This window comes from Heloderma suspectum, chromosome 2 (genome assembly GCF_057233095.1).
Source record: "Heloderma suspectum isolate Gila_16-S chromosome 2, 16-S_ref, whole genome shotgun sequence".
Classification (NCBI taxonomy): domain Eukaryota; kingdom Metazoa; phylum Chordata; class Lepidosauria; order Squamata; family Helodermatidae; genus Heloderma; species Heloderma suspectum.
The window spans coordinates 83,242,060-83,268,721 of NC_139459.1; the positions used below are offsets into that span (position 1 = coordinate 83,242,060).

Genomic DNA, 26,662 nt, shown 5'->3' on the forward strand with positions numbered 1-26,662 from the left:
ACACGGATTTTGGGGGGCTGAATGCCAGTGCATTCGGCCTCACTGAAATCCGTGGCGGAATTCTCCGCCATCCCTAGTTTCCAGAGTGCTAGTTAACTGGTTCCAGGAACCTCATTTTTATCTTTATTTCCAGCCTGCATTCGAGGCCATCTTCTGGTAAAGCTCTTTGACACTGTATGATATAGCAACTATAAAAAGTGGGACCTGCAAGAAAATGTTGCAATGTGAAGTGCTGCTGTTCAGGCCTAGTTTCTAAATCATCCTCATCATTATTTCTATTCCACCCAATAGCTGGAGCTCTCTGGGAGGTTTACAAAGGTTAAAAACATTAAAAATACAATATACAGAAATTTAAAACCATCTACATAAAAAACACATGAACAGACAATATACACAAAAGAAACATATATCTAAAACAACTTCAAACAAACAATCTCAAAAACAAACATAACCATAAGACATTCCAGGATTGATTAAACACTTATCATATACTCCCAAATGCCTGGGAGAAGAGAAAGGTCTTAACCTGGTGCCGAAAAGATAACAATGCTGGTGCCAGGTGGGCCTTGTCGGGGAGATCATTTCATAATTTGGGGGCTACCACTGAAAAGGCCCTCTCCCTTGTCGCCATCTTCCAAGCTTCCCTTGGTGTAGGCAGCCGGAGGAGGGCCTTAGATATTGAGCGTAGTATACCAGTAGGTTCATGTCAGGAGAGGCGCTCCGTCAGGTATTGTGGTCACAAGCTGTGTAAGGCTTTATAGGTTAAAACCAGCAACTTGAATCGGGCTTGGAAACATACAGGCAGCCAGTGCAAGTGGGCCAGAGTCGGTCTTATATGTTCAGACCTTCTGGTCCCCATTAGCAATCTGGCTGCCGCATTTTGTACAAGCTGCAGTTTCTGAACCATCTTCAAAGGCAGCCCCACATAGAGTGCATTGCAGTAATCTAACTTGGAGATTACCAGAGTATAGACAACTGAAGCCAGGTTATCCTTGTCTAGACAGGGGCATAGCTGGGCCACCAACCAAAGTTGGTAGAAGGCAGTCCATACACTGAGGCCACCTGAGCCTCAAGTAACAAAGATGGCTGAAGGAGAACCCCCAAGCTACAAACCTGCTCCTTCAGGGGGAGAGCAACCCCATCCAGAACAGGTTGAGCACCCTCCATCCGGTCAGAAGAACCACCCACCAACAGCATCTCAGTCTTGTCTGGACTGAGTTTCAGTATATTAGCCTTATCCTATCCATTGTTGCAGCCAGGCACTGATTTAGCACATTCACAGCCTCACCTGAAGAAGATGAAAAGGAGAAATAGAGCTGCATGTCATCAGCATACTGATGACAACACGCCCCCAAACTCTGGATGACTCAATGGTTTCATGTAGATGTTAAATAGTATGGGGGACAGAACTGACCCCTGTGGCACTCCATACTGGAGAATCCATGGGGCTGAGCAATATTCCCCAAGCACCACCTTCTGGAGCTGACCATCCAAGTAAGACTGAAACCACTGCAATGCAGTGCCTCCCACTCCCAGCTCAGACAATCGTCCCAGAAGGATACCATGGTCGACGGTATCCAAAGCTGCTGAGAGATCAAGGAGAATCAACAAGGACACGCTCCCCCTTTCTCTCTCCCGACATAGGTCATCATACAGGGTGACCAAGGCTGTTTTCATGCCAAAACCTGGCCTGAACCCCGACTGAAATGGATCTAGATAATCGGTCTCATCCAAGAGTGTCTGGAGTGTTGGCATAAGGCATAATCCTATAAAGTGGACAAAGTCTATCATCTCATTGATCCATCACTATTATTTATTTTTTAGTTTTTTGCCAATTCCTTTTGGGAAGTGAGTATTTAGGTTATGATTCCTAGGGGTAATTGATCCTGTGTTCTGGCACTAGTCACTTGCCCAGATATAAATTATACAGGATAAGCACTCAGTAGAGGCTGTAATCAAACATCCATAATTCTGCATGAAATTAACACCTTCCTCCTATTCAGGGTGTCAGGCTGAAGGCACAAATCAGAGATAAATGTGGGATGCATGAGATCAGATTCTATCCTGGCTGACACCATGCATAATTCCACAGATTTCTTTCAACACGAGTAAATGTGCTACTGAGTATAAAGCGCAGGGACATATTGGAGGTTTTCATTTTCATCTGTATGAATTTAGGCAGAAAACCTTCTGAAATATCAAGTGAACGTTAATAACTATTTCCTCTCTTTCAATGGGATCATTCTGAGAAAGAAAAACTGGACAAAATCTTATAGAAAGGTTGTCCTGACGCTGACTTATGAATGATAGCTTGACTTGTGAATGATAGCTTGGATTGTTTATCTAGGCTAGGGATGTTGGAGAATCCCGCCACAGACCCCAATGAGGCCAGATTCCAAGAATCCGGCTCCACTGGGGTCTGTGGCGGAACAGAGCACTCACCTCCATGCCCCTCCGGAATCCATCCAGGCAGTTCCTCCATGTGGCGATCCTGCGGAGCCGGCTGCCAGCTCCGCAGCACTGGCAATACGGCCAGCCTCCATTGCTGTGCCATATTGCTGTGCTAAGTCCAGATGCAAATGGCATCCACTACACCATCTGTGTCCCTGTTTTTTCATGTGATAGACTACGCAAATTATATTTACATAGATATTTGTGTAGCCTATCGCGTGAAAAAATAGGGACGCAAATGGCGTAGTGGACACCATTTGCGTCCAGACTTAGCACAGCAATATGGCACGGCAATGGCGGTCGGCCATATCGCCAGCGCTGCAGAGCCGGCAGCTGGCTTCGCAGGATCACCGCAGAGTGGAGCCAGCCTGTGTGGATTCCGGGGGGAGGGACGGATCGCCTCCCCCCCCATGGACCCCCCCACCCAGAACAGGGTAAGTGATCTGCCCACCCCTAATCTAGGCTACAATATGAGAGAGGGAGAGAGAGGGGGGGGGGAGAGAGAGAGAGAGATTTCTGAAGTTTCCTAACCAGCTCACTCAGTGGTGCAGGTAATTTTAGATTCTGGACTTAATGATCTTATGCAGCCCCCATTTAGATGGTACTGTGTATTACTTCACATACTTCAAAATGTGGGCAGACAGTGCTGCTGAGATGGGGGCCCTCCTACATATTCTGCTGGACCTCTGCTCCAAAGTACTGCCCTGATGGCACTACTGACATCATTCCTCTATTCCTTGTGGCCATTCGCCTATCTTACAAGAAAAGGCAGCCTATGACACTTGGTAGATCATAGATCATAGATCATAGAATAGTAGGGTTGGAAGGGGCCTACAAGGCCATCGAGTCCAACCCCCTGCTCAATGCAGGAATCCAAGTCAGAGCATCCCTGACAAATGGCTGTCCAGCCTCGTCTTAGTGCTGCATTCTCTCCCATACAGAGCAAGCAAAAGGCAAAGCTTTAATTTTCCTCACAGAAGTAAGACAACAAGATGTGCTGTATGGCCTCTTCTTTTTGATACGGGGCAGAATGAATAACAACACTATGCTGAGGCACTTGATAGAGAAGGCTGCCTCCTAAGTGGGGGTACTCTTATGGTGTCATGAGCAGGGGATTTCCCAGTAAGGACTGTGTGCCCCCACCCACCCTCCGGTCTCTTCAGGGTGTCTCTGATATCTGTTGAATAGCAAGGGAAAGAAGAACTAGATTCCAGGCACCTGCTGATGCCAGTTCGGGTGGCTGCAATCCTAAATGCACTACCAGAGAGCAAGTCCCATAGAACTCAGTAGGAGTTACTTCTGAGTAGACATGCACATAATTGCACTGTAAGTGGTTTCTCCTCATCCCACCAACTCCATACAAGGGCTCTATTGTCATTACCTTTAGGCAGCAAGTAAAGCCAATCACAATAATATGCTGAGTGCACCAGTGAACATTTTCCTATTTCTCAGAGCAATTACCAGGACCACCTGAGTATTGTTCTGGTGATTTCAAAGTCACTCTTAAAGTCTTGCATTGGAAATGATTTGAAATCCTCCCACTTCTCTTGCTTTCACTGTAGAGCACCACAAAGAACCACATGACACACTCCAAAGAGATTTTTGCATTCTGCTTTTTAAGTCTCTGCATCTAGCTAAAATCAGTTTTGTCAGCTGGGGTCTGGAACTAAGTTTCAGTCATCCGCATAACCTCTGTTATGGTTTTGCTTTGCTTTGTTTTAATCAGATGGATGACAGTCTTGAGGCCTAGGTTCAGGTTCGTAGTTTGGGGGTGATCTTGGATCCAGAACTGTCACCTGAGGCACAGGTGGACTCAGTGGCATGGAGCACCTTTTTTTATCAGCTTAGGCTGATATACCAACTACACCTTATCTGGACAGAGAAAGCCTAGCTACAGTTATCCATGCTCTGATAACCTCTCATCTGAATTACTGCAATGCATTATACATGGAGCTGCCTTTGAAAATGGTCCAGAAATTTCAGCTGTTCCAAAACAGGGCAGTGAGACTGGCCAGTCCCCGTTAACAATGAGATCATATCATGCCAGTACTTTCCCAGCTGCACTGGCTGCCAGTCCATGTCCAAGCCCAATTCAAAGTGCTGGTATTAACATTCAAAGCCCTAAATGGCTTCGGGCCAGATTATCTAAAGGATCATCTCCTCCCATATGTACCTGCTGGGACTCTAAGATCATCTTCAGGGGTCCTTCCTTGAAAGCTCCTGCCAAAGCAAGTGAGGCAAATGTAGGGATGTCAGAGAATTTCGCCAGGAATCTCGGGGAGGCCGAATGCCAGCGCATTCGACCCCTGAAATCGGTGGCGAAATGGTCTGCCCCCCCGCCCCCCCCCCCCGGGATGGGAGTCACCTTGTGCGAATGTCCCTGGCGGCGGCGGCTCCGGCAGCGGTTCGGCGGCGGTTCGGCAGCGGTGCGGCGGCGGTGGCTGCGGCGGCCGGTCTTCTGACCAGCTGCCGCCGCCACCATTTCCAGTAAAAAAAAACAAAAAACAAAAAAACGTGATAGGCTACGTAAACATTTACGTAGCCTATCACGGCTAGATTTTTTTAAAATACCGTGATAGGCTACATAAATGTTTACGTAGCCTATCACGGCTGAGTAAAAAAACAACAACAACTGCGCGTACGCAAATGGCGGCGCCCATGGGCGCCGCCATTTGCGTTCCTTATTTTGGCACGTCTAGTCTACGTAAACATTTACGTAGACTACGGAGAAAATAAGGGGAACGCAAATAGCGTAGACGCTACACTATTTGCGTTCCTCTTATTTTCGCTGTAGTCTACGTAAATGTTTACGTAGACTAGATGTGCCAAAATAAGGAACGCAAATGGTGGTGCCCATGGGCGCTACCATTTGCATACGTGCGGTTTGTCTGTTTGTTTACTCAGCCGTGATAGGCTACGTAAACATTTACGTAGCCTATCACAGCTGATTGCAGGGACGCAAACGGCGGCGGCTACGGCCACCGCCATTTGCGTTCCCGGCCAGCCAGGATTCGCGGTGGGAGGGACGGGGCGCCTCCCCCCCAGCCAGAATTTTGAGGGGGAGGGATGGGGCGCCTCCCCCCCGGCCAGAATTTTGGGGGGAGGGTCGGGGTGCCTCCCCCCCTGGCCAGAATTTCGGGGGAGGGTCGGAGCGCCTCCCCCCCACCGCGAATCAAATTTCGGGCAAGGTAAAGTGTCTTTCGTACATCCCTAGGCAAATGGCTACCAGAAAGATGGCCTTTTCTGCTGTGGCACCCTGTCTGTGGAATGACCTCCCTAGAAAGGTTTACCTGGCACCTACACTGTACTCTTTCACGCACCAAGTGAACTTTTTATTTTACCAGCATTTTAGTGTTATAGTCTCTTAACTTTGCTGCTTTAAACCTGTTACTGTATTTTAAATCGCTGCATTGCTGCTAGGTTTTATTCTGGTTGTATTTTTATACTGTAGTTTTAAGCTTTTATATTGTATACTGGTTATATTCTGTACTTTGTGGTTTAAATTTTTGTGAACCACCCAGAGAGCTTTGGCTATTGGGCAGTATAAAATGTAATAAACAAACAAACAAACAAATAAATAGATGGCTACTGATGTTTAGCAGTACAATCCTACATGTATCTACTCAGAAGTAAGCCCCACTGAGTTCAATTGAACTTACTACCAGGCAAGTGTGTGTAAGATTGGAGTTTAATTCCCATGATGCAGATCTGAAAGGTGTTCTTCAGGCTCTAATTACCCTCAAAGAACTAGGGGAGGGAAGTGAGAGAACTTGTTATACTGGAAGGTATCATTATTGCTGATACTGGGATATTGATAGAATTATATATAGACCAAATACAAACAAGCTGTGCAAAAAAGCTACCTTTGGCAGTATGCCATGGCCTGTCCAGCAGGTCTCAGCATCCCCAAGTGCCAAGTCTTCCTGACCTTATGCCATATATGAGACCTTCCACTTCACTCCAACTTTTTTGAAGCTCTTTCATAAGAGCTCCTATTTCACATTTGCAAAGAGGCTGGCTGCAAGATGGGGTTTCAATATTTGTTCAGATGCGTAGCTCTCCCCTTCCCATCTTTCTTTCTAGCACTGGAAAAAAATCTTCTCAGTCTGCATAGAAATTACTTCATTGGGGTGAGTTTGGAGAATAGAATGCATTGGGCATGTTGGCTCTGAGGGATGAAGCCCCAGCTGATTCAGGTGGGTATTTGGATCGGGAATGCAGGCCCACATATAACATATATACATGTCATGTCAGATGTCAAGTGGACATATGTATCTTTGGCACTTGCCTCTTAAAATGCTTGTGAAACATAATCAAAATAAGACCAGACTTCCACATCAGTGTATTTTTTAAAGGGCAGTTACTGAAAAATACAGACATTTGCGCTTCACAAATGGCCCCGAGGACCGAATGACATGGGAGATCCATAATTGGATCTCCTAGCTTGTTCTTTAGACTTAAAAATAGTACTAAAGTCATCACACTGTGGGACTGGGGAACTGATTCACACACACATCCACCAACACCAACACCACACACACATACAAGTTGCTATTTGCTGCAGAGGAAACAAAAAAATAATCAAAGCTAACAGCAGGTAGGGGTGTGGGTGTGTGTATGAGAGAGAGAGAGAGAGAGAGAGAGAGAGTTAAATCAGGAAAAGGGCATAGGAAGAAAGATTAAACCTCACGCTTTCCCCTTGAGCAGGTTACCACTTCTTCTTCACCAAAAAAAGAGTATAAAAGAGGACACCGATTTGCAAAAATAAATTGCATGTGCTAGTTTACGTGTATAGATGCACATTTAGAAATTGTCACTGTAATTTCAATAGAAATACACATTCATAGTGAGGAAGGCTGTGACCACAGGTGACCTGTGCCAGCCTGTTCAGTCTGCTGTCCAGATGTGAAATGTTGAGGGGCAACTTCAGGTCTCTGCTCTCCCTTCCTGCAGTTCCTACATAGCCATACGATGTGTTTTGATTGGTAGCAGTAGGAAGTCTCTGCCCGGAAGCCCCCTATCAGTTTAAAGAATACTAAAGACCCAAACTCTGGGTTGGTCAAGCGGTTGAACGGGATATATAAGAGGACAAAGCAATATCAAATTGGACTGCATTGACTCTCATTTAATGCAAGGCTGATATAACCAGAGAATTTATCCTGGTAAAATTCTGCCTGTCTTTTTGACTGGCTGGAATTGGCAAACTTAGAACAACATTAACCTGTTTGGCATAGTCTGTGAAATGGTATACCGGGCTCATCTCTGTCTTTGCTTTTGTTGCCAGTTGTTTCCATTTACAAACAAACAATGGTTTGTTCAAACTAGATTTGATGTGGGAATGCGTGCTTTCATATTTCTATCAATAATGTCTGACACTGTAGAAACAGTTTCTCCACTAAAGCCCCCTTCAAGCATTACCCACATGAAACAGCAAACCGTGTCCAAAGGAGCAGCAAGGTTATGTCTTTAGCCACACCCCTGATGTCACATGGATCCTCCCACACTTACCATCCAGGTAGGGATGTCAGAAAATTTCGCCACAAATCTTGGGGAGGCCAAATGCCAGCGCATTCGGCCCCCGCCGAAATCGGTGGCGAAACAGTCTGCCCCCCTGCCCCCCCCCAGGATGGGACTTACCTTGTGCGAATCTCCCTGGCGTCAGCGGCTCCGGCGGCGGTGCGGCAGCAGTGCGGTGGCGGCGGCGGCCGGTCTTCCGACCGGCCGCCACCGCCATTTCCAGTAAAAAAAAAACACCAAAAAAAACGTGATAGGCTACGTAAAGATTTACGTAGCCTATCACGGCTAGATTTTTAAAAAATACCGTGATAGGCTACGTAAATGTTTACGTAGCCAGTAGCCTATCACAGCTAAGTGAAAATCAAAAACAAAAACGCGCGTACGCAAATGGCGGCACCCATGGGCGCCGCCATTTGCGTTCCTTATTTTGGCATGTGTAGTCTACGTAAACATTTACGTAGACTACGGTGAAAATAAGGGGAACGCAAATAGCGTAGACGCTACGCTATTTGCGTTCCCCTTATTTTCGCCGTAGTCTACGTAAATGTTTACGTAAACTACACGTGCCAAAATAAGGAACGCAAATGGCGGCGCCCATGGGCACCGCCATTTGCATATGCACGTTTGTTTGTTTTTTTACTCAGCCGTGATAGGCTACGTAAACATTTACATAGCCTATCATGGCTGACTGCTGGGACGCAAACGGCAGCGGCTACGGCTGCCGCCATTTGCATTCCCGGCCAGCCAGGATTCATGGTGGGAGGGACGGGGCGCCTCCCCCCTGGCCAGAATTTTTGGGGGAGGGACAGAGCGCCTCCCCCCCACCGCAAATCAATTTCGTCATCAGGTAAGTGACTTTCGTACATCCCTACATCCAGGGTTCCAGAATCTGGGGAAGCAATCTAAGAGGTCTACACATGAAGGCTTCCCCACCTCAGATGTCCCCATCAACAGGTGTACAGTGAGGGTGAGGCCAGAGGAGCTGCACAATTTTGGTGGTATGGCTAATGGTGTGATCCTGCTGCTTCATTGAACACAGGTTGTCCCGTCATGTGATTAATACATGAAGGGGGCTTAAGACATGAATCATTGGTGCTCGTCGTCATGGCACTGATAAGGTAATTCTGAATGATATAAACGTGACAGCAGCTTCTTCCCAGCTTTAAAACTAAGTTCTAAATGGCCCACTTCCATTACCAAAACAAGGAGACCCTTAAAAGAACCTTCCTTGTATATTTCCTGAGGCAAGAAACTCCCTGAGTGTAGATTGTCCTCCCTCCCACAGGAAAGTTGAGATGATCATGAAATAGAATATGCCAGAATTTTCCATTGACTGGAAACATTTTGTCCCACCCAGCAAAGGAATCTAGCCAGCAAAGATACCATTGAAAATAAAAGAAAAAGTGAGTATGAGACCTATGTGTTGGAGACATAGAAGTATGATTGTATTGTTGAACTGTGGTGAAAACATTATCACAAGGCCTCATCCTGTTCAGGCTGGAGCCCTCTCTGTTTTTAAAGATTTCCTCATTAGATGGGTGTTCAGATTCTCTGTTGGCTGAGTTACTTTTTGTCTGCATAATCACCTCAGTATGAAATCATTAAATATGTTTCTTCTATGGCAGTGGAAACTTAATTAGGAATTTCTTTACACCTGTTACCCTCAACCATTTTCTCTTGTTCTACCCTTCCTTTTCTCATGACCTTTCCTTTACTCAAGTACAGCAGCATTTCCTTAATGATATAATAGTAACTTTCTTTTGCCGGTTTAATGGTTGTGAACAGCAACCAAAACACTGCTGTTTATGGTGGAACTTCTGCTCCGTTGTGTAGGTCTGTTATATATTGTTCTCAGCCTGGAAAATTTTGCATTTTCCCATAGCTTGCTGGAAAGAACCAGTTTTCCATGACCTGTGGTTAAGCTCAACCAATTAGATTTCCCTCGTAATATTTCCATTTCCTAATTATGCCATATAACCACCACCAACAAGGGATTCTATAGTACAGAGCGCCAAGCCTGTGTACAGTTGCTTAAAAGAGTGGTGGCTTACCAAACTAATAGCAAGGGAGATACAACTGGAACCTGCAACAAAATGTTGCAGTGTATCTTCACCCTCTAATAGAATGTTCCTGTTCAGGATTCTAGCCAGCCACTGTGTCCTCCTTCAAGGTACTATAAGTTGTAAGGCACTCAAACATTTCACTCTTTTCACACATACCCATGTTTTTCTTTTCCAATGGACATTCACCGTTCTGTGCTTATGGAGGCCACTGAGCATGCTCAATTCTGATTGGATTTCCTCACCCCTAAAAAAAAAAAAAGGTCTGCATAACTCAAAGTTCACCCAAGCATGCTGACACCTCCCAGTTGTTTCTCAGTGGCCCTGTTTTGGTTCCAATCCTGTTGGCGCGCGACCACCTGAGTTCACAATTAAAGGGGATTATATATAAAGGGTAATAATATATAGTTAGCATTTATCTCTGAGACAATTTTTATCTTCAGCTATAATGAGAATCCATAACATGCTAGTACCATCTACCAGAATACTGGAAGAAACATCAGGCTAAAGGAATCTCATCTGGTCCTGAGACAATGAGAAAGATGGGGCAAGTATTGTTCCAGATCTTAAAATGATGGAGGAAAGATGGAGAGATGGAGCACTTTTGCCATAGTGGAGCATTCTTTATTATCACAAAGTACTTTAATCAAGGATGATGACTCATACTGGCTAGCAACCGTGGAGAACCAGTGAAAGAAGTGCATAGCAATCCTGAAACCGCACATCCCCTCCCTTTTTCCAGGATCAGAGGGACAGAACACAAACAGACTATTTCTTTTTCACTCAGGCGTAGTCTACCTTTTCTTCATTTGTTATCTGCGGTCTATTAAACAAGATTGTATTTGCATGTTTAGCATTTATTTGCATTTTGAAGTTTGTTTCTGCGTGATGCCTCTGCCAGTTTAAAAGGCCAATGGGGCAAAGCAACTTTGTCTGTCTGGCATACGACTACTAGAGGTGAGCAACATACATTCTGCGGGCTAGTCAAGCTGTTTCACCCAGCTCACGCTCTGCTGTCACTGCATGGTTGCTCACCCACAGGACAATTTGTTCTGGGGAAAAGCTGTTCTAGGGAGGGGTGAATATAAATAACAGGACTCACATGGCTATGTTAAATTGTCAGTCGTACTTTACTACTCCACAAATCTGCCATTTGTCTTAATGGGCAGGAGAATGACTTGAGTGATTGGCCAGTTCTCCAGGCCAGCTCCATTCCTCACCATCAGAGAGATCGCCACCATCAAAGCTCAGGCATGGCTGCTTCTTTAATCTCCACAGCTTGGTCACATTATTCTTTTGTCCAGTGGCAGGAAGTTCAGCATGACCAAGACATGGAAGTGTTGAAGTACCTTTTACATAGATGGTAATAACAATACTGTAGCAATATTCTCACAGGCTTACTTACTTGAGTGTAAGTGTGTATGGCCCCGATCTGGATTGCGACCGTGGCAATTTGGGAGAGGGGATTTAAGCTTCCCCCCTCCCATTTTCATCCTGAAATTCCACCCTCCCCATGGGGGGCGAGGAGAAAAAAATTCCCCATTGGAATCAATGAGTGATTAGCAGAACCTTTAGTTTTGAGAGCCAGTGTAGTGTAGTGGTGAGAGTGACGGACTGGGAGCCGGGAGATCCGGGTTCTAGTCCCCACTTGGCCATGGAAGCTCACTGGGTGACTTTGGGCCAGTCACAGACTCTCAGCCCAACCTACCTCACAGGGTTGTTGTGAGGATACAACGGTGAGGAGGAGGATAATGTAAGCCGCCTTGAGTTCCTTGCGAGAGGGAGAAAGGCGGGGTATAAATGCAATAAATAAATAATAAATAAATAGTTTGGCCCCAAGTTCTGTCAGCGGGCCAGGAAAAGTTTGTGTATTTTGAAGGAGTAGGTGTGTGCTATCCCCTCTATATTGCCAAGAATGCCACAAACAGTACACATACTCATTTATATATTTGATTTGTACCCCACCTTTCTACCAAAAAATGACACTCAAGATGGAACTCAGATGGATCCCCAAGGAATGGACACCCGGTAGATTGTGTCCAATAGTATTGTTCCACCAGCAGGATGGACACACTGGTGGAATGGATTTCCTCCTTCCCTGTACAGTGCCCCCCCACACACACACACAGAGAGAGATCTGCTCTGTAGCATTGTTAGATTCCCTGAACCAGATTTGGGGTGTTGAAGGGGGGAGGAGAAGATGGAGAAGTCCCATCACGTGAGCAAAAGCCCTTTCCTCACATGAGGGTTAGATCCAATCCAATATGTACAATTCCTGCCTGCCAACTTCCTCAGAAGAGGATGGGTGAGATCTCATAAATCAGGAAGGAAATAAAATGGAATGCCTGTATCATATATGATGTTATCTGCAGAGTGAAATGGAGGGAAAGGGCTGCACCAAATTCTCATAAAGGTAAAGGTAAAGGTGTCCCCAACCAGTCGTGTCTGACTCTAGGGTGTGGTGCTCATCTCCATTTCTAAGCCGAAGAGCCAGCGCTGTCCAAAGACGCTTCTATGGTCATGTGGCTGGCATGACTGAACACCGAGGTGCACGGAACGCTGTTACCTTTCCTGCCGAAGCGGTACCTATTTATCTACTTGCAATTTCTTGCTTTCAAACTGCTAGGTTGGCAGAAGCTGGGACTGAAGACGGGAGCTCACTCCGTCACGCAGCACTCGGGTCTTGAACTGCTGTTCTGCCAACCTTCCGGTCTGCAGTTCAGCGTCTTAACCACTAAGCCATGTCTGAATTGGACCACAGTTACTCTGCAAGGTATCTAGTTCTTAACATAGAGCTGTCAATGGAGCTTTGAAGCTCACCTCCTAAGCAGATTAGATACAAGATGCATACAAGAAAGCATTATGACATGCAGACATACATCCCTCTGTGCAAAACCTAAACAGGAAAGCCAGTGTTCTATAGTGCAACAGAGAGCTGCATTTGGACCAGTGAGTGCCGAGTGTAAATTCCCACTTCACCATTAGTGTCTTGTACTCTCTGAATGGCCTTGGGCAAGTCACTCTCTCCTGACCTAACGTAACTTACAAGGCTGTTGTGAGGAAACAATGAGACCCCCTCACATGTCATCTTGCACTCCTCCAACAGAAGGCACATACAAATGTGATAAGCAAGTAGTGTTGACCGGTTTGGGTGTGTGCGCCCGTGTGCATTTGTGCTTGTTTATTCAACAGTGTCGAGATATGCAGAATCTTTGAATAGATGCATTTCCCCCCTTCCCCTTCCCACCCCACTTTTCCAGTGCTTCTCTAAAATGAGGGGAAAGAGACAAAGCGGTTTGCCACAGACAAGTGAGCCAGAGGCTGCAAACAGTAACGCTGCTCTTTGTGTGTTTGGCGTGTCAGCCAGCCAGCCAGCCAGCCAGCCAGTGGTCCTCTGTGTTTGTATTATTTGTTGTTTAGTACGATGTGGTGCCAGCAGTGATTCTGGCGGCTGACTGAGTCAGCAACTGCCACACAAATTACAGAACAGCTAAGAGGAAGAATAAATAGGAGTTCATGTTTGGGCAGCAGGAATGCTGCTACCATACATTCTGCAAGGTGAAACTAATCAGACACAATGACTTTTCTTTCTCTGCCTCTCTTTTTCAGAAGATCCTGTGATCTGGGTAAGATATCTCTCAAGGCTCATGAGGGGACGTGTTTTAAATGGGTGTGTCGCATTTCCATGAAACTAGTGAAACATCTACAGTTGTGAACAAAGCAAGTGCCTTGTTAGCTTAGTATTTCCTACATTGCCAAAGTAATTGATTAATAGCTTTCTTTCTTTAAATTCTTTATATCACTCCTCTCAACCTTCATTCCTGGGTTGCCTTACAACCAAAGGAAAGAAAAGCAGACTACTAAAAATACGGACAATAATCAAAACAAATGGATGGGTTGGACTCAGACTTCATGTGAGCAGAATTCAGGGTGCTCCCAGTGGAGGAAGGGGGAGGCCATTTACTTCAATCTCTCCTGCCCCCTGCAGCTCCCTGAAAAGCTGCTCTGTAGGGGCCAGGGAACCCTCTGGAATAGTGTGAGAGATGGCACGAGAGGCTGCAGGGGGAAGGAGTCATGGGTGCTTGCCTTTAGACACCCCTCCCCCCACCATGTCATCTGGCTCCTCTCAGCTATGCCCTGTCATCCATACATTAGTGTGGACATCTGAGGTGGAGAAGCCTTTTCACATAGAGCTCTGTGTGTGGAGGTTTCCCTCAGTCCTGATGGTGCAGACTTCCAGATGCTGGGGGAGCATCCACACATAGAAGTCAACACATGAAGGCTTCCCCACCTCGGATGTCCACACATTATCTTGGAGCTGGGAGGTTTTTTGGGCTGGGACCCTGCAGCCCCTTTTCAACACACTTTGTTCCTTCATGTGAGTGATGTGTAAAGGGGGCTACTGTATGGTGGAAAGCAATGGAACTTCCTGGAGAGCCACTTCATACAAATGGATTGATACACTTCACACAGTTGTCCTCAGTCAGGTACCACACCAAAATAAATGAAGGGCATGGTCCCAGGGCATGGTCTGAAGGCACATGAGGCCGCCACGTTGTTGAAACTAAGCAGGTCTGGGTCCGGTCAGTGCTTGGAGGGGAGGCATGATGAATCCCATGTAGCCACCTTGAGTTCCATGATGGAAGAAAGGTGGGGTATAAGTGTAATAAACAAACAAACAAACAGACAGACAGACACTTCTGCTCCGGAACTGCTCCTCATATCTGAATTTTGCAAGAGTAGGCCCTCTCTGCACCTTACCAACATACTTCTCACCCTAGAGAAGGTTTAGGACTACTTCTATGTAGACCAGGGATGGGGAAGGTGTGGATTGCAACTCCTATCATCCCTCAACATTGGCTATGCTGGCTAGGGCTGATGAGAGTTGGAGTCCAACAACATCTGGAGGGCCACAGATTCCCCACCCCTGATGCAGACAGCAGAGCAAATAAACACTATGTTATTTTCTCATACTAGTTTAGGGTGCAGTTCTATGCATGTTTAGACAGAAAAAAGTCCTACAACTCCCAGCCGTGCTGGCTGGGTAATGCTGACAGTTGTAGGACTTTTTTTCTCTCCAAATGTGCATGGGATTGCACCCTTAGTGAATCAGATTATTCTCAATGGGAAACATTAATGTAGTCCTGTGGGAAGAATATAGGAATAACAATAGCACCTACATTTTGTCTTTGATCAGGTGAATATAGCCCACATACTGCATCAAATGTGCTGTATATTTTCACAGTGATTCTAAAAATAAATGTGCTTACAAGAAGCTCAAATGGGCCATATTTAATCATATGGGTGTTCCCCCAAATTTGCCCCCAAAGTATTTAGGACTTTAAAGAGTCAAATGAATTCAAACTGCTCATTTTAACTTTGGGGTCAAGTTTCTTAACAGATTACCTATGCCCATATGAACCCACCTGAATACTAAGAAGCCTTGCCTGAGTTCCCACCAGTAGGGGTTATGCTGGTGGGAGAAAGAGATAAGGCCTTTTTAGAGAGGGTCCTGAGGTTATAGAACTTTTTCCTGAGGGAGATAACGTTTAGCCCCCTCTTTACTTTGTTTTAGCCAGACCTTGAAAATGTTTCAGGCTGCTAAGAGGATAGATTAGGGTTTTATTATGTTGCTCTCTTGGCTCTATTTTAGATTTTATGTTAAACTGGCTGACTAAATTGAAATGATTTTATTGCTCTTTTACTGCTTTTCATTTATTTATATATATATATCTATTTTGCAATGTTCATGTTGATATAGGTTTTAATTGATTTTATTATGTATTTTTTTGTATGGAGAAATGTGTATTTTGAAAGGCAGCTTGTAAATTTATAAAAAAATAAAGAAATACATATGAGAAACTCTGTAGCTAAGGCATTCTTTATGCTAAATGTGTATTGCTAACGTTGCTCATTTAGGGGATGCCAGCTAGGACCAGTAGGGGCTGGTGGCTCCAATGTCAGTGGGGCATTAAATCCATTCCAGGTTTCAGGCAGAACTCTAACGGAGATAGCCAAGTTTCTTCCACACCTTGGCTAGCTCCTTTAGAGTTCTGACTGGTTCTAACTGAAACCTGGAATGGATTCAATGCCCCACTGACATCAGAGCCACCAGCTTCCACTGGCTAGGGCATTTTAATGTTAAATGTGCATTGCTTGGGCATCTTGGCATTTCATTTCTATGTGTCTTCTCATGCTCTGTCTTTTCATTAAATAACCATGAAACTGGGAAGATGGTATGGAATGGAAATTGATTTGGGTAGTTTAGAGAAGTGCACAATTACTACACATTTTTGCAGAACAGGTTGAGACCAATTAATTTCCGGTCATCTTTTGGACATGTGTATGCTGCATGTGAGATAAATTTATAGGGCACCTTATCAGCCAGGCAGTGGCCCCATGTTGGCAAGACAAACAGAAGTGCTCTTTTTCCTGCTACACAGGGCCAGAACAGTTTTAAATCAGTATCTACTGGCTACACTTTTTTGTTTTCATTTTTATTCTGGAGTGGGTGCAGGGGGCCCAATCCAAATTGAGTGCATAGCAGCAGTGTGTGTGGGGAGGGTTAAAGCCCCATACCAACCACTGTAAGGTCCCAATCTGGACAGGGGGCTTCTATCTACTCTACAGTAAAAATGAAAAAGGTGTAGCCACTATGTATGGATTTAAAGAATTGTGTACTTTGACCCCACATTCTCTTCTGTAGGTGCAGAGCTATAGAACGCAGTATCTGACATGGAGTATTCTGAAGTCTGGTTCTGAAATACTGTTTTTCCTCCATGAGAGTGCTTTGGGCTTGGAACAATTGCATGTGGAAAATCAGGGATGCCTGTGATTGATAGTGGGGCTCATGATGCGTCATATGTGTCATTTCACATTCGGAAGGGCAAGACTTTTCTGTTTGGCCATTTGCATACATCCCACTGTGCAAGCAACCAACCACCCTTGCTTTTAGTGCATTCGGATGGCCATTTGGAAATTCATTGTATTTTAATGTAGCATTTCCCACCTGTATTCTTCCATGAGTCACTCTCACTCCTGCAGAGGAAAATATGATGCTGCAATGGACCTTGATGGACTACCCATACATTATGTTTAAAGATCTCCTTGTCTCTGCCTGTAGCAATTTCACAACCATATGGTCTGGATCTTTTGTCTGCTCCCTATAGTAATTTTATGATTGGCAGTGACAGAAATGAGGGTTATTTTAAGCTTCCCTCCCTATACCCCAATCTGGCTGTCTAGCCTCCAGAGGGTCAAAACACAGGAAAACCTCAGATTCATTCCTAGTGTTTAAAACAGGCAGGTAAAATACCTCAATCTCCTGTCATAAAAAGAACCTCAGTATTATCTGGGGAGCAAACCTGGTAGCATGGGGATCCAGCAGAACATAGAAAGGCACAAGATACAATTAAAAAATCCCAGGCATAGGACACAATTTAGGGAGCAATCCTACAGCCCCTAGACATTGTCTGAGGAGCCATAGGATAGTGGGGATTCCCTCTCCAAGGTTGGAGACAGCCGTCTGACCTCAGAAGGGGGAGTCAGAGATCAGACCCCACTCACCCAACTTGCAGCCTGCACAGAAGGAACTTCACTGGCTGCCCTCCTAGCAAAATATGCAGGGTAGGAGGATGGGGAGGCAAAGATCACCTCCACTTCTCCCCCCCTGCACTGGATGATCGGAAGCCTCCAAGATTGCCAGTTTTCTCTAATGCCATATGCAATAGAGAAAGTAAGAGGATTCTTGTGGCTCCAGGGTCTAATAGCATTCTTCCTCCAGGTGGAAGCTTCGGGGGAGGACCATGACGTGAGAAAATAGGAGCAGAAGCCACCTGACAGTTTAGCAGGCTGCTCACAACTTGGGGGCAAGGAGAGGAAACAACTACAATACACTATGATCAACATTTGAGGCCCTCCTCCAAGTGCCTCTTCCAAGGGAAGTTCAGAGGATAGTGACAAGGGATAGGGCCTTCTTGATGGTAGCCCCCCAATTGTGGAATGTTCTCCCCAGCAAGGCCTGCCTTGTGCCAACATTGTCAATTTTTTGGCACCAGGTTAAGACTTTTGTCTAGCAATTTCACCAGGCAGTTGTTGAGATAAGATGGGCTCTTTAATGCATCAGTGGAATTGCTTAAAGTTGTCACTAGTTTTAGTTGTTTTATGGGGTTGTGGTATTTTAGTGGATTATTGTTTTAGCTGTTTAAAACTGTGTATGCTTTAATTTTGTTGTAGGTCACCTGGAGTCTTTTGAGAAAAGCATGGAAGAAATTTAAATAACAACAACAAAAACAACAGCAAAACAACAACTGTAGACATCCTCAAGTGGCATTTATGCTCCTCCCAATGCTGAACCTTTAGGGAAAAAGAAAGCAAAAAGATTAAAAACTGAATTACTGGATTTCTGTCTTTTGGCTGATTCATTGGAGATGAAGGATTTTCTAAAATGTTCTGTTAACATTCTTTTGAATTTCACTGATCTACAAAATCCTTAGCATATTCCTCAGTGACAGGTATGCTTTTTGCTTGAAGAAATGAAGAACTTGCCAGTTTTTAAAAACAATCCTTCTCCTGTTGCTTGGAGAAATGCAACAGTCTCAGATTCTTCCCCTGTGTGCATTCCACTGTCTCCCTCACTCCAAGTCATGCTTATTTTAACTTGGCATGAAAACACCAATGAACACATTTTTGCAAGTGACAACACTGGGATTTGCATTTCCCACGTTTGTAATTTAAATGTAACAACTATATTGGCTAGAGAATACATCCATTTTCAAAATGGCTTTCTTCCTTCTAGCCTGCAGGAACAAAACTCACACTCACAAATGAAAACTGCAGATTTAAAGAGGTTTAAAGGCTGGCTTTTAATGTAATGTTTTATAATCAAGTTCAGGATTAGATAGACCAATCGTCTGACTTGGTATACGGCCGCTTACTACTTACCTTTGTTTCTTACACTTTCTGACCCTGTTCACACATATCATGAAGCCATGATGGTTAGAGAATTTCTGCAAACCACAGTGGCTTCACATGTCATGTGTGGGGAGAATACCACATGGTTAGTAAGCCACCCCTGCTAACCACCCCCTGCAAAAGGTTAAGGGGCCCCAGGGTGGCTTACTGTGTCATCTCCCCAGTGGTTAAAATGGGCTGCGGAGGGCTTCCAGGCTGTGACCATAGAGTCCACCGGCTAGAGTGTCCACCACTGCGGGCAACGTTCTAGCCACCGCAGACTTTCTTTAGGGTCATGCAGCCATTTCAGATGCTGGAGTGGCCGCCGCGAGCCTGTTTGAACAACAGAGGATGACAGGATATTCAGTAACCATGTTGGGAAGATCACCAGGTAACTATGGGGAGAGGGTGTCCCGGAACCATGTGGCACTGCATGGTTCCTAGTCATGTGATGGGTGCACACATTGTTGTTTTGCTAACCCCCCTTCCAAAGTTACCCTAACCACCCTCCCCTCGTGCGTGTCCGAACAGGCCCACTGTTACCTTTCTCTCTTCTTGATGACTGTAGTAACTAGCTCAGTGGTAGAATACATGCTTTGTTTGCAGAAGACCCTAGGTTCAATCCCTGGTTTCTAGGTAGGGCTGAGAATGGTTATCATGTCAATTGTGAAAGGTGTGCACCTCTATCTATCACTTTTTCATATATATATATATATATATATATATATATATATATATGCATGCCACTGTTTGCATGTGTTTTTTAAATAAACATTCAGTGAACATTCATGCACCCTTCATTAATTCCATGCTATGTAGGTGTTTTGTACACAATACATTCAGGTATTTGTACTCAATATTTTGTGCATTAGATATCTTTACCCAAGCACAAAATATTTCACAAGCAGCTACCCTCAAAGCCTCTTATGAAAATGCCCTCATGGCCTTTTCCATTCAATGAAAGAAGCTTTAAAGATTGCACTAAAGCAACAGTAATCTAAGAACGGCAGATAGTACAACACTGGTGTTATATAATGGACCTGGAAGTCAGTAGCTTGGGCCACACCAGTACTGTGTTCTTGTGTTGGAAGAGAGAAGTATCAGGTTCAGACCACATCTAAAAACAAAAACAAAATGGGCTTGGGGAATAAAGTATGACCACATGTCAGGGTAATGTTCATAGGGGGTGGTAGCCTAGCTGACTTTTTCTAGTTCTGTTAAAAAAAAAAAAAAAGCTTTTGTAAAGGTTTGTTCCTACCAAATGGCACAACAGGGAAAGCTCAGTCTTTAACAAATATAACGAATTAAAGGAAAACGACAAAATAGGCTTCACTATGGCACCAGCATTGTGACGGAGGAGTGTATGCAGATGATGATGAAGAAGAAGAAGAAGAAGAAGAAGAAGAAGATTTATTCTTACATTTATATTCTATGTTTCTTTCTTTGAATTCAAGACGGCATGATAGGATTCCTAAGTGGTTTCCTGTCTAGGCACTGACCAGCTCTAGACCTGCTTACTTCAGCAAAGTACCTGGATTTGTCTCTGGAACATGTCCAGGAACCCAGAAATCACAGGGAATAACCAGTAAGTGCCCCAATACCCCTGCAACACATGCACAACATACAGTTATTGCATAATAAGCAGTGGACATACTGATTTTACCAGCAATGGCGATTAGCATTTGACAACTGACTGCTTATGAGATTTCATATTTGGAGACTGCTAAAAGCAAAACCATCAAAAGAGGCCAAAAAGTCTAAAGTGTTTAAATTTAGATGTGAAAGTCAAAAGTTCACATACAGAAGGCAAATCTAAATTTCTTATTAAATGCCAACACTGGAAAATTTGCTGACGTTGATTGAAATATTTGCAACTCTAGAAACAGGGCATCTTCGCATACAAAGCAGCAGCATGCCCATCATTATTGGAGCCTGCAGTGCACAGTTAAGTAAGTCCTATTAAACTCAGTGGGGTTTACTTCTAAGGAGATGTGTATAGGATTGTGCTGCAAATATACTATTTTCATCATATCCCTGGTGACAATTCATTTGAAATATGTAAAGAGTTGATGAGCTTCTTCAAGCGCTGTAGCAATGTGCATGAAGGAGGAGATTATAGTGGAGAGCTGTATTGTATTTTATTATTATTCCATTATTATTATTATTATTATTATTATTATTATTATTATTATTATTACTCCTCTCCTGAGAAGAGCTCAGGATACACACACACTCATTTTATCCTCACAAGAACCCTGTGAAATAGGTTAGGCTGAAAGATAGTAACTGGTAGAAGTTCACCACTGAGTTTCATGGCTGAATGAGGATTTGAACTCTGGCTTCGCTAGTCCTAGTCTTGATACCCTAACCACTATACCACCCTGACTCTGAAAATGTATACTACAGTGGCTGTTTTAAGAAGCTTGTCATGACACTGGCCTATCTTTTAAGGCAGGGATGCAGAACCTCTTTCAGCCTCAGGGAAGCTTTTGGATGCCATGTTCTGGTGGTGGGCAAGGTGTCAGCAAAAGGGGCAGCGCCAAAATACCCAAAGTACCAGCATATTTTAGCTTAAAGCTCATACTGCCAGTAATTAAACCTGAGGAGAGGCATTTTAGAATGGGGAAAAGCTGCCTGAAAGCCAGGAAAACACCCAATGGTTGGTCGTGGGGGGGGGCATGGGGCCAGGGGAAGGGGGAATGTTGGGACCCCAGGCAGGCCAGATCTGGTCGCTGGGACTGAGGTTCTGCATCTGTGTTTTAAGAGGTAGAAATATAGGCTTGGATCCAAAGTTATTGTAGTTGGACTCATGTCCAATGAGAGGTTTGAATTTATTTATTTATTTATTTATTTATTTATTTATTGCATTTATATCCCACCTTTTTTTCCTCTTGCAAGGAACCCAAGGCGGCTTACATTAGCCTCCTCCTCTCCATTTTATTCTCACAACAACCCTGTGAGGTAGGTTGGGCTGAGAGTCTGTGACTGGACCAAAGTCACCCAGTGAGCTTCCATGGCCGAGTGGGAACTAGAACCCGGATCCCAGTCTAACACTCTCACCACTACACCACACTGCTCTCTGTGAAGAGCAAACCTCCATTGCCAAATCACAAACAACTTTTGAAATTCCCCTTGAATTAAAATTCATGTAGCATGTGGTTGGTGGTGATGCTCTTCAAGGAACACTAGCCAAAAGCCCTCTTGGTGTGTGGAATGAGTTGCCTTTTGATTCTTTTGACCCTGTGTGGACCATGTGATCATTAGTCAGTTAGTTAGTTAGTTAGTTAGTTAGAGTCACTAGAAGTGCTTCCAGATGGAGGTCTCCTACCACTACCAGTCAAAAGGCATTGTGCAACCCTCTGTCATTCCCCCGGTAATAGATTTTTGTGGAAAGAAAACGAAAAAACACAGAAGGAACAGTCAAACCATAGGAGGGTTACAAATGCAAGGAGACGATGTCAAGGCCTCTCATAAATTTATGTGAACAAAGCACAGCAATCGCACAATAAAAGCCTCATTTGCAAGCAAGCTAGATGGCACTGGACTGGACTTAATTATATCTGGGGAGAGTCTGTGAGAAAGGCAATGAAGTCCTTGTCTAGCTTCCTGAGTGGTGTGTCTTCTAAGCCAGAGGTGAGCAGAAAGTAGATCTCCAGATGTTTTGGGCTTCAACTACCAACGTTCCTGACCACTGGCCATCCTGCTAGGGACTTCTGGGAGTTGAAGTCCCACACACCTTCCGCCCACCCCTACTCTAAGCCTTCTATGACAGATCCCAGCTATAGGATTCCAAACTCACTAGGCCTGGATAGCTGAAATTAGAGAGTAGAAGTGCTGTGCAATTCATTTTAAAAAGGCTGCTCATCTACTTGGGGAAACTCTTAGCCAGTATTAAATTCATTCCATTTTAAAGGCTCGGCCATTGCCATACACAGATTCTTTGCATGGTGTGCTGGATATCTTGACAGGCAGGAGGAAGAGGGAAATACCATGGATATAATAAAGAGAGATTAAACTGATATGGGAAAGATTGTGCTGTACTTGATTTGTTTGTGTTGGCTACTGTTGCAAAGAATAGTTCAGCAGCAAAGACAAAGGTTAAGTGCAAGTGGCAATCACTGGTAAAGGTAAACCTCTCATGGCGGCGTGAATAAAAGCATTTTATGAGTCTGCTTCAAGCTGTTGATCAGAGAGTGGTAGCATGTTGTATGATTACACTTGCCATAATATTTTGTGGAGGTAATTAATCAGATCTGAAAAACTGCATTAGGTTTTCTAAAATCCTTTAAAACCATCATTCACATGGACATTTTCCCTGTTTGGTGACTTATTAAACTGCTTCAGAGCCTGAACAGAGAGTATGCCCCCTGCTGAAGCTGTAATCTTAAAATAGAGTTCTTCTCCAAATTGCAATTGTGCCTGAGGACCTTTGGGATTAAAGCTTTTCTCCCTGTTTAATGATTTTTGTATGCTCATTAAATGCACATTTGTTTCTCTCATTTGTTGTGCACTGCATCTACGCATCTTCTCTGAAAGCTTCACTTGTGCTCTGTGGGAATATGGACTTATCCCTTAAAGTACAGTATTTTGTAGCTAGGAAAGTGCAGTCCTTTCTTATGGAGGCATTCCAAACAGGAAGAAGTGCCACCCTATTTCAAGACTAGCTATCAGAACATGAAGAGAGTGTCCTCGGTGATTTATTAGGTTTGGTATTATAAAAGAGGAGTAGCAGGACTCCTTAAAGGTTGTCCACATTGATGCATTTATTCAGCTCAGAGGCCAGGTTAGTTCTTTTTCCAATGTATTCATATGGCCCTGCCAGCAGATATTAAAAGGGGCATCCCATGGGAGTGGCCACACATCACATTCTATTAGATATCGCACTTATTTTTATTGTAATTCAACTATGGAATGCAATTAGATGAATATTGTAGGTTTCTATTATATATTGCTTGTGAAATGGCTGGAGAGAATCCATACAGCTCCCTCCTCCACAATGCTAGTATATAATTCAGTGAATTTGTTTAGTTTGGATTTTTTAATTATTATTTTTTTTTACATCTTGTAAATAAAATGCACATAAAATGCATTTTCATATGTTTGTGAAAAATTTTAGTTTTAATTTTTAAAGGGTTTTAAAAAACCTTTTGTGGGATCTGCCACCTACTCCACAATTCCTCAACACCTAAGAAACGTGGACAAGTGAGGAAATGTTTTTGAATGCCAGTGCTACATTTTCTGTGCCAGCTACTTCGAGCTGGCCCAAAGGATGTTTTAGTACTGGTCTGTGTTGCTTTGTCTCCACACTGCTGCAAACTGCTTCCATTCCAGACCAGTACAAAAGTGTTTTCATCTAACCGACAGCTCTATTCCCTCCAGTAGTTCTGTAAATGTTTGGTTTTATTTTCTTTATTTTATTTTATTTTGTTTGGTTTAGTTTTATTTCTTATCTTTGAAAATTCTTTTGCTGTTTCTCATTGCCTTTCATCTATGATAACCAAATACCTAGCCAGATATTTTTTAAAAAAAACAAAGGGGAAGGGAATAAGATTATCTCCTTCTTGGTAAAAACTATCCTTTTCTCTGTTTTGTGCAAGGAGTCAAATTGACCTGAACTACAAAACACAGAGAATAAGCTTTTATTTATTTTTTCTTGAATTTAAACAGAACATGAACCATTATCTGAATATATCTGTTGAAACTAAACTGAACCAGAACCAGAAAGAACTTCAGGTTACTGGTTCAGAATAACCAAACAGCAAAACAGCTAATGTGATATACCCAGTGTCTCACTACTTCCCCCAGAACCAGGGTGAAAACTTGTGTTGGTTCCAGACGTAGCTTTGCTTAGAACAGACCCATTGAAATAAGAGACTTAATTTGGTCATGACTTAGTACCACTGATTTTTATGGCTTTACTCTAAATATGACACAGCCTGGACTTAGTTGTCCCATTGATTTCAGTAGGTCTACTATAAGCATGACTAAGTCTGGATCCAACCCAGAATGAGCACATTAAATAAAGGCAATACCTGGGAAGTTTATATGTTTTGGGTTTGTACCGGCTTCTTCACTCTGCTTCTCCAAGAGCTGAATCTGGGAAAGACTGGGCACTTCATGACAGCTTTTGGTCGACATACAATGTGGAAATTAATGTGTTTGTTTCTTTGCTTATGACACATGTGCCTGATATGTACAATTAAAATAAATCAGTACCAATAAAATAAGCATGTATTTGCTAAGTAGTTAGAATGTAGTTTTTTGTTTCATGCTTCATAGTACTTATTGCTGATGCTTAGCTTTAGACCTATTAGGTTGCTCCACCCCACTGTACAAGTGATCATTATAAAGGATGCGCCTTATATGTACGTTTTCTCATGTGAACCAGAACTAGGGGTGGATGGATCTGTCAATCTTGGTCATGCCAAGATTGTCAGTTTTTTGAGGTCAAGTTCATTCTGTCCCATTTCTGCATGAGCTTGCGATACCCTGTACAGAAGAAATTCATACACATTTTTATAATGTATGCATTTGTGTTCCCATTTGTAAATGTATGCATTTTTGTGCACATTTTAAAATGTATGAATTTTAGGATGCATGCACCCATTATGTACATTTTTAAATGTATGCATTTTTTTGCACATTTTGGAAATGTATGCATTTTTCTTGTTGCATTTTTCAAATGTACACAGATTGTTTAATGCATTTTTGCATCATGAAACAGATCAGAAGCTCAGAAATGTATGGATTTGTGCAGTGGAGGCTGGTGGCTCTGATTTCGGTGGGGCTGTGAATTCATTCCAGGTTTCAGTCAGAACTCGCCGAAACTCTAAAGGAGCTATCCAAAGTGCTGAACAATACCCCAAAGGCTATACAAAGTGCTGAACCACACACCCCAAATAGGTTCAGTACCTTGGATAGCTCCTTTAGAGTTCTGGCTGGTTTTGACTGAAACCCGGAATGGATTTTAAGGCCCCACCAAAATCGTAGCCACCAGCTTCCACTGGATTTGTGAGCACAAATTGTGTGCTGGCCCACATTCAGGTCTGGGAAGTGTGAAATGGGTAAATCTGTAAAAACAAAACAAAAATACTCAACAAAGCAAATTTTCCACACATCCCTAACCAGAACTGAACTAGTTGGTTATGTGTGTTGAACTGGTTACTGAACTGGTTACTGAACTAGAACCAAACCAGAACAAATCCAGTTGCAGCTGAACATAAACCAGATCTGAACCAAAAAATTTAATGGTTTGACTCCCTTATTTTATGTGCATGGGGCATTACACTGTCAGCATCAGTGCTGGCTACAGGTTTCGGGGAGTTGTTGGGCAAGCTGCTCGCTATGATCCCCATCCCCAAGTGTGCCCAGCTCCTTTCCTTGATGCTGCCTATTCACTTGTCTGTGCCTCTGGGCCTGTCCACACCTAACTCTTCTCCCTGCTCGCTCACCCAGAAAGGACAAGCTCATAGGCAGCAACAGTATGGAGAAACAGGGGCAGGTCCAAGAGGCTTCAGGGATTGGCAGTGAGCCCCCTCCTAGGGCCTGGGCCTTAGCAGATCCTGGCAATGCCCTCCCATGACAGCAGCCCTAATCAGTCTCGCAAAGGACTTGCAGAAATGGGTGGCAATGCTCAAATGCTGGGGCACACATGGAGTGACAAGAAAATCCCACCCATGGAG

General features: G+C 43.9%; 1 long non-coding RNA gene across 7 annotated transcripts in view; it reads left to right on the forward strand.

Annotated features, from left to right (window-relative positions):
- The window catches only part of LOC146352413 (uncharacterized), a 53,839-nt gene extending 35,036 nt beyond the window's left edge, over positions 1–18,803 (forward strand). For 2 of the 7 annotated variants that reach the window (XR_014787358.1, XR_014787359.1), the window contains exons 2-4: positions 12,655–12,801; positions 13,638–13,748; positions 18,264–18,428. This is a non-coding gene — a long non-coding RNA (uncharacterized LOC146352413). Of the gene's footprint in view, positions 1–6,534; positions 6,648–9,253; positions 9,372–12,654; positions 12,802–13,637; positions 13,789–18,263 lie in introns of all 7 variants that reach the window. The other 5 variants (XR_014787360.1, XR_014787362.1, XR_014787363.1 and 2 more) reach the window with 5 other exon arrangements.
- The last annotated feature ends 7,859 nt before the right edge of the window (positions 18,804–26,662 follow it).